The sequence below is a fragment of the Rousettus aegyptiacus genome, unplaced genomic scaffold, assembly GCF_014176215.1.
Source record: "Rousettus aegyptiacus isolate mRouAeg1 unplaced genomic scaffold, mRouAeg1.p scaffold_m13_p_4, whole genome shotgun sequence".
NCBI classification, from domain to species: Eukaryota; Metazoa; Chordata; class Mammalia; order Chiroptera; family Pteropodidae; genus Rousettus; species Rousettus aegyptiacus.
In genome coordinates, this window is record NW_023416307.1 from 12,940,747 (window position 1) to 12,949,202 (window position 8,456).

Consider the following 8,456-nt stretch of genomic DNA (forward strand, 5'->3'; position numbering starts at 1 on the left):
TTGTCCACATCCTCACCAACATTTATTTTTTTAATAGTAGCCAACCATGAATGAAGTGGTATCTCACTGTAGTTTTGATTCACATTTCCCTAACGATTAGTGACATTGAGCATTTTTTATGTATCCAGATAAATCTTTTGCATATTCATAAGAGGAAAGTATAAAATTATTAATCATAGAATGTGATGGCACAGTATTGAATGAAATTGATGTTTCTATTATTGCAAAATTGAATATGCAAAATATAGTGGACACACTTTATGATATAATTACAGCATTTAGTTTAAGTATATGTACAGCACAATTAATAGATTTTTAAGATTACTGAGTTAAAATAGCAAGATAAACTAATACTTCAGCATAAATGTCAATCACAAAAATGTAAAATACATGTATATTTGAATAAAAATGAATATATAAATGAAGAAATATCATACGTATTGCATTTTGTTTATTAAAGGGGAAGGTAATAGCATTAGTGAATTAAATTAAATAAAATAAGTGAAGAGAAAGAATAGAGGAAGAAATAGTTAAAGAGGTAAAAACTCTAGTTAAATGTATGTTAAAGCCTTCATTTTCAAAGTAGCAATTATATATTATATTGGATTTTATTACAAAATCTATCTTCTAATAAAATAAGTTTATGCCTGCACTGTAAAGGACAAATTATTAAGTGAAATGTTCCCTATTTGAAAAAAATACAAAATGTGGTCTAAGAACTTTTTACTGAGGCATTTATTTGATTTGGAAAAAATATTCATAAAAAATTTAGAAATATAAATAGAATATTAAGTTTAAAATTTTCTCATATGCCTTCCCTGATTTGAAGTTATTAGTGACATGTATCAGCGGGTAAACACTTTATTAGTGTCATTTCAAACAACAACAATTTACACATACTTAGACAAATAGAGAAGGGATGTCTGTGTAGAAAAATTGTACAAGTAAGTACAGATGTACAGGTAACTACGGATGTAAGATGTAATTAAAATCCTCTCTCAGCCTTTTCTCCCATTAAACCATCTTCTCATTACTCGAGGTGTGCTTGTTTGGGAGGCATCAGGCCTTCTCTGAAGCCATAGGGAGGGGGGGAGGGGAATTCCACACCCAAACTCCTCTCCCTCAGTCTCCTTCCACTCACATACACGTGCTACCACCTGTTTACACGTACCAGCTGCCTCCATCCAAGTGAACACAGACTCTGACTTTGAACTGTTTCTGTCAAGGAGACAATTACAAGTGCTGATTTGATATTTAGACTTATTGATCAATCAACCAATTGATCCACAAAACCTGTCTTGCGGTTTCAAGAATCCCTTTGCTTTACATTAAATCTCTTTGAAGGGGACACCACTTAATATGACTGAGTCAACATTCTCAATAATTGCCTCTCAGCAAGCAATTATTTAATCCCATCAAATGAAACTGGGGAAATTACAATAGGAAGGGAACTCAGCAACTTCACTAACAGCTAACAAGCAGACAGAGCTGCTCAGCCAGCAGCGGGTGGCAATGACAATGGCTGATTTATACACGAATATGGTTGTGTCCTAAAGATGAAGAGTAAAATATTCTTAACATGCTATGGATGGTGCAACACAAGCAGTGTTATAACAGTAGCTCAGGCAAATGACAGGTCTACTCATTTCCAATCATTTCCTTTTAAATGACTTCTCCCTCCAGATAAGAAAGATGTTACCTGATCCTTGAGGCAATCATAGGTTTAACTATATCATTTACATGCCTAAAATGTAAATTACTTGAAGAAAACAACTTTTCTGTGAATTAAATAACTACAGATAACTTCTCCACATTACTGGACCGGCATAAAAATTGCCTTTCACCAGTCAATATGTCAATAATTTTAGTGACCTGGTATTGAAAAATTAATGAAGGTAGAAGGTTGGAGGGAACCTGATGATTGGAGGGAATTACTGTGAAATTATCACTAAGCAAGTGCACGGAAATCAACATGGTAAACCAAGCAAACAAACAAACAAATGATGAGAGTTTAGTATTTAAAAATTCATTTGGGTGATGAAAAAGGGCTTAAGACATGAATTAGGCCATACTACATTAAAATAATGCTATAAATTTTAACACTTAAAAATAATTTACACACTCCAGGCCTTCATATAAACTTATGTAGAAACTTACAAGAAATACATAAGATGCAAGAGATGATTTAAGCCTAAAGCTGCAAACAACACGAATGTCCCTTAATGGAAGAATAAATAAACAAATTTGGAGTTATTGGTGCAATAAGTTCTACTTAATAAAAATGGATCAAACTACTAATGCATGGAACCACATGAATGAATCTCAAATGCTCCATGAGTAAAAAATATTAGACACTGAAAAACTACATATTATATGATTCCATTTATATAAATACCAATGACAAGAAAGATAAATCTGTGTTGAGAACTTATTTCCAATTGGAATATTGACTGAAAAGGGTCATGAGGTAACATTTAGGGTTAAATAATGGTTCTAAATCTTGTTTGGGGTATGATAACGTGAGTTTCTATAATTGCCTAAACTCATTAAACTAAGTTGATTTAAGGTCTATGTATTTTGTTTTATAAAAATTATTCCTCAATAAAAATCATTTATTTTACGAATGACACATATATTTACCTAATTTTAATATAAAGGATTAGCCATTATTTAGACTAAAATTTCATGGGCCACCAATACTTATGTAATTATTTTCACAAATGTATTAATTTAGTTAACATTGATAGAAAGAGGTTTAGATCTGCCCATAATGTGTATACTGGTGCTTCTGTTTTCATTAACAAAAATTATTTCTATTGTTGACCTTCCAAGGTAAATATTTTCACTGCTAAAGCTGTTAGCTTAGCCACACAGAACCAGTATATTTGCCTAAATTATTTGAGTGAGATATTGAAACATTTCTGGCTCCTGTTTTTCATATAAAATTGACATTTTACGAAATTATGCAAATACAGTTTTCTAATGTGAATTCTTTGTTTTTGTTTATTTTTTGTGAAGAGTATGAAAATTTTTAAGCCATGGTAATGTTTTTAATTGAGAAAAAAACCTGGAAGCAATGCTTCCTAGAATGTTAAAATATGTGGAAAATTAAGTTCTACATTGCAACTCTGCTAAATTTACCTCTAGAAGTTTTTCTTTTTTTTTTTCAAAAATGTGCTTAATTAAACAATCTATGCACTTTTTATCCTACTTTTCAACTGCACAGACACAAATTAAAATTATCTATTTACTGAAGGGCAAAATATGTTCAGTCATATTATTTTTCCAGTTTATATTGTGAATAATAGAAACTGCAATTACTAGTCTCAACATAGAAAATTCTACCTTGCCAAAGGAGTATAAGGAGTTTACGAAAATGCTTTTGAAAAATTGAATGGCACTACTGTTTTTAGCATTATAAGGCATTTGCTATTCTAGGAGAATATCTCAATTTAAAAATTGAAATATTATGAAAAAAATAAAAACATAATCTAAAGCATACGCTGCTCTAGAAAGCCTTCCAAAATTTAGTATTAAAAGTTTTTGTTTTAGGAAAACAAAGTTTTAGGTTTAGGGATACTTGAACTGAGACTAGCCAACATATATACAAAAAAAAAAAATGTTTCAAACACATAGGAAAATTGGTGAAAAAAAAAAGAGTTAGCAAAAAAAGAACAGCAGAAATAGATTTCAGGGAACTCAAACATTTGAATATTATTTTTATTTTTTATTTTTTTAGGCGAGGCAACCCTTAGTTGACCTAACAGTTTGCAAGGACCTTGTCAGCTTACAGTCCCTTTTTAAAAAGTTTTTTATGCCTACAGCACTTGGTCTTCCTAGGTGGTCTCCCATTCAAGTATTAACCAGGCTCAACCCTGCTTAGCTTCTGAGATCAGACAGGATCGGGCTTGTTCAGAGTAGCATGGCCATAGACCAAACATTTGAATTTTAATAAAAATAAAAATAATTAAAGAAGCAAGTGATTATTTTTTAATTGGGAAAAAAATAAAGTAGTATCAAAAAAGACCTGGCAGATTTCAAAATTAACTGAAAAATTCTGAATGTCAATTATTATAAATGAAGTTAAGTATTCAATGTATACGTCAAACAGCAATTTGAAAAATAAAATTCTTTAAAAATAATGATTGGATTTTAAGTTGTTCTGAATTCCAAGTGCTATTGGGAGTTTTTATGTATTAATTTACTTCTGATTTTATTCAAGTAAACTGAGAATTAATATTTTACAGTACATTTATAATTCATAGTAACTATAAAAAGTAATATCAATTATAAAAGTTTCTAGCCAGTACCGAACAAAAATAAATAATAACACTTGATCTATCCTCTGCAGAAGAAATCAAAGGAGAGAAAAAGTGATATAGAAAAGCTATATTGGATTTTGAAAATGGAACCATTTGCTGCAGCTTCTGCATATGTACAGACAAAACACAGGCCCAGAAGTCTCTAAATAAAACCAATATCTTTCTGGTTCGCTTTCCCTCCACTTTCTTCTTCTCTTCTCTCTTGCCATTTATGACCATCTTTCTCCTACCTTTCATCCCTCAGAGGAAGAAAGTGAGGTCAGAAAGAAGATACCCTGAAGAAACAGACAGTATCATTATTTTAAATATATCAAGGTATTAGTTATGAGAGAGATTGATGTTCATTGGTGTTTCCCTTCTCATGTGAAATAAAGAACAGGTGATAAAAGAGCAGATGCCTCCAACGAGACGTAGAGAAACAACACTGCTAGAGAAATAGGAACTAGAGAAATTAGATGCTGAAGAATAATGTCAAGAAAATACTATTAGACACTTTTCCCAGGAAAAATCAGAAGAGTTTTAATATTAAATTTGTGTTCTAAAATGAACAAATTATATACATTTGGATTATTTTGAAATATAACATAAGTTTTTCCCTTCTGTCTATTGTACATAAACATTTCTTAGGCTTTTTATTATCAAAAATAAACTATAAAGTTCAAAAACAGTTAGAAGAAAACTAAATATGAACATAATGCAAATAATATATTGAAAGAATAGAATTTCAACTTTCCAGCCATTACAAAAAAAAATACATAAGAATTAAACTAGTCAGCTAATTAAAGACATTTAGAGATTATATTCCAAAAATTTAATTTCATCAAGTTTACAAAAGACCTGCCTAAAATATAAAACCAGTTAAAATTATTTTAATTTGAAAATAAATTTACACCTGGCAAACCCTGATACTGACTCAAAGAAATATGGACAAAATAGACATTAAGATAAAATATATCATTAGCTATAAAGAGGTTGTACATAACAAAATACAATTTAATTCACCAATCAAAAATATAAGAATACTAAACTTATATGAACTAATAACATAGTTTCAAATTGCATAAAGCAAATAACTGATAGCAATGAAGTAGCAGTTGACATCTTCAAAATCACTTTAGTAGTTCTAAGAAATCTTTTTCTTTACTTTTGAAAAGACAATTGCCAAAAATAATAAACTTTGAAACTAAAGTAAAAGAAAAAGAGAAAGAGGAGAAGAGGTATGGAGGGGATGAGGAGGAGGAGAAAGAGAGTTGAAGAAGGAGATAAGGAGGAAGGATAAGAGGAGGAGGAGGAAGAAATTAGGCAGAAAGACAAGAAGGGGGAGAATGAAGAGATGAAGAGAAGAAGAAGACAATGACAACATGTGTTGGAAACGTTCAAAAATATAAATAGATATTAATTGTAATAGCTAAAAATAAGAAGCAAATTACATGTCTAACAGCAAGAGATTGAACATGCATACGCAGGGTGCAGAATGCACAAAGAGCATTACTGAAAGCAAGGTAGAAAGATGAGACAAGGAAAAAGAACAATAGAACAAGAGGTCAGGGGAAATGTTATTGAGAATAATGTAATATTTTAATATGACTGGTACTATTTCATAATACTCAATATGAAGAAGAGCCTAGAATATGATGCAGTTATTCTACCACTAAACATATATTCTTATGAAACTTATTCATATGTGCTCACAGAGACACATCCAAGAACATTAATAAATGTAATACCTATGATACCATGAATTAGAAGCAAACCAAATGCTTCATGGCAAGAAATTGAACGGTTGGTAGACTAATTAATAAAGCATAGCATAAATGACAGAGGAATAAAAAACATATTATTAATATTTCCATCAATTCTCCTATAGTAAATCAAGTTGAAACTAAGTAACTATTTTTGAAGCAAGGGGTACAGTGTGCATAAGGGGCATTATTAAAATCAGAATAACAGAATTTATACAAGATATTAAAACATCAAATGTAACACTATACATTGTTTATAGAAATATACATGTATGCAATTAGAGTTTAACTTAACACATGAAAATGATAAGTAACAAATCTAGGATAGTGATTTCCTCTGGAAGAAATCCCATTAACAAATGAAGCACATTATCTTATAATGTTCTATTTTTTGCTCATTATAATTTTACTATGTTTACTACATTAGAAATAATTTAGTAAATTTTAGGTTGGTAAACATTGCCTTCTGTTCTCGTTTGAAGACTTAGACCTTTTCATTAAAATTTATTTATACATTTTTCCACTTCAAATTTTGATAAAAGTAATTTAACTAAATCAAACTAAATAAAAAAAATTATTGAATGCTTATCATGATTCTTTTGCTATGAATTTTGAGAGAAATAAGAAAGAATATATTAATCGAGATAAATTCATAAGATCGTTTGATGGATAACATGGAAACATTTATAAAGTTAAAAATATTAGATTGAAAGTATTATTTTAAAAATAATTTCTAAAATATAACAATAATCACCAATTAATTTTTGTTAATTATTATAAAGAATAAAATTTAAATGTTTATTTCAAAGCTAAAATGTTTTATATCCTTCAGGAAATTACAAAGCTTTAAAAGGCCACACCTCATTGTTAATCTCCCAAGGGAGATATAATACATTTCATTTCCCAAATATACCTCAAAACAAAATATTTTGGTGTGTGTGTGTGAATAGCATGGGGTTTATTTCAAACACGGAAATAGTGTTTTTATATTCCAGAAGAAGAAACAGTTATTGGGAGGTTTCATGAAAACATTACAGCTTTTTGTGGAGAAAGTGGAGAGGGAAAGTTAAACATAGTGATTATTTGTTACCAGTATTGGTAGACTAATTAATAAAGCATAGCATAAATGACAGAGGAATAAAAAACATAATATTATTAATATTTCTATCAATTCTCCTATAGTAAATCAAGTTGAGACTATGTAACCATTTGTAATTCTACATTTTAAAAAATGTTTTAATTTTTTAAACACGTATCAGCTATTTGGCTATACTATGGATTTTAAAAAAGGAGTGTCCTATGTAATTTTGACTAAAATGTAAATGTTTGACTAGAATATTGTATTAAAATGGGATCACATAAGAGACAAAATTGTTTGCTTTGTTTTCTCATAAATGCCCATTTTAATTCATAGATAAATCTGCTATTTGTTTTTTCCACTCAATATCTGTGAAACCTATGTTCAATTTCTAACCTATAGAACTATAGGACAATAAGTTTGTGTTGTTTTAGGCGGCTAAGTTTATGGTACAGCAGCAAAAGAAAATGAATACACATATAAAGAGATCTTTCTTAAAACACTCAGGGGAAAAAGACAGCTTCCAACAATGAAACACGATTAGATAGATATTTGCCTTAGAAACATCAAAGGAATACAGAAGTATGTCAAATAATATATTCAAAGATCCAAAAAAAAAAAAATCTGTCAATCTAGAATTGTGAATTCAGAGAAAATATCATTCAAGAATGAGAACAAAAGAGAATTATTTTCAGGTAAACCAGACCCAAGTGAGTTTACCACTACCCCCAAAAAAACTTTACCAAAGTCAAATCTAAACAGTAGCAATCGAAGTGTGGTTCTTGGACCTGCAACATGAGCATTATCTCTGAGAATTATAGAAGCACAAAATAAAACAAATAATACAAAATAAAATAATTATCAAAACAGATGTAGAAGTATTTGATAAAATTGAACTATCCATCCATGTTAACAGATATTAGCAAACTAGAAATAGAAAAGGACTCAAAACTTGTTCAAAGTAATCCACAGAAAACCTAGAGCAAATGCTGTACATAATGGTAAAGCCTGCCTTCCCTTATAAGATGAGGATTTAGATAAGTATGCTTACTATTGTCTTTCGTATAAAACATTAAACTAGAGGACTTAGCCAGAACAAGGAAACATAATAGACTAATAAATATGAGAACTAAAAATGAACAAAAATGGTACATGTTGGTAGATGATATGATTATATTCATAATCATTGCACAAAGAGAATTGCTTCTTTATTCGGTGCATTTACCAAATTAATTCCCAATTTGTAGTAAGTTCTTATATCTCAAGAACAGCTTGCAGAAAGGATCCCTTGTACTTTTTAAGAGCTATGAAATA

At 29.7% G+C, this 8,456-nt stretch overlaps 1 pseudogene; it reads right to left on the reverse strand.

Moving 5' to 3' along the window:
• Positions 1-3,815: 3,815 nt before the first annotated feature.
• LOC118601925 lies at positions 3,816-3,934 on the reverse strand (annotated as a pseudogene).
• Positions 3,935-8,456: the final 4,522 nt, after the last annotated feature.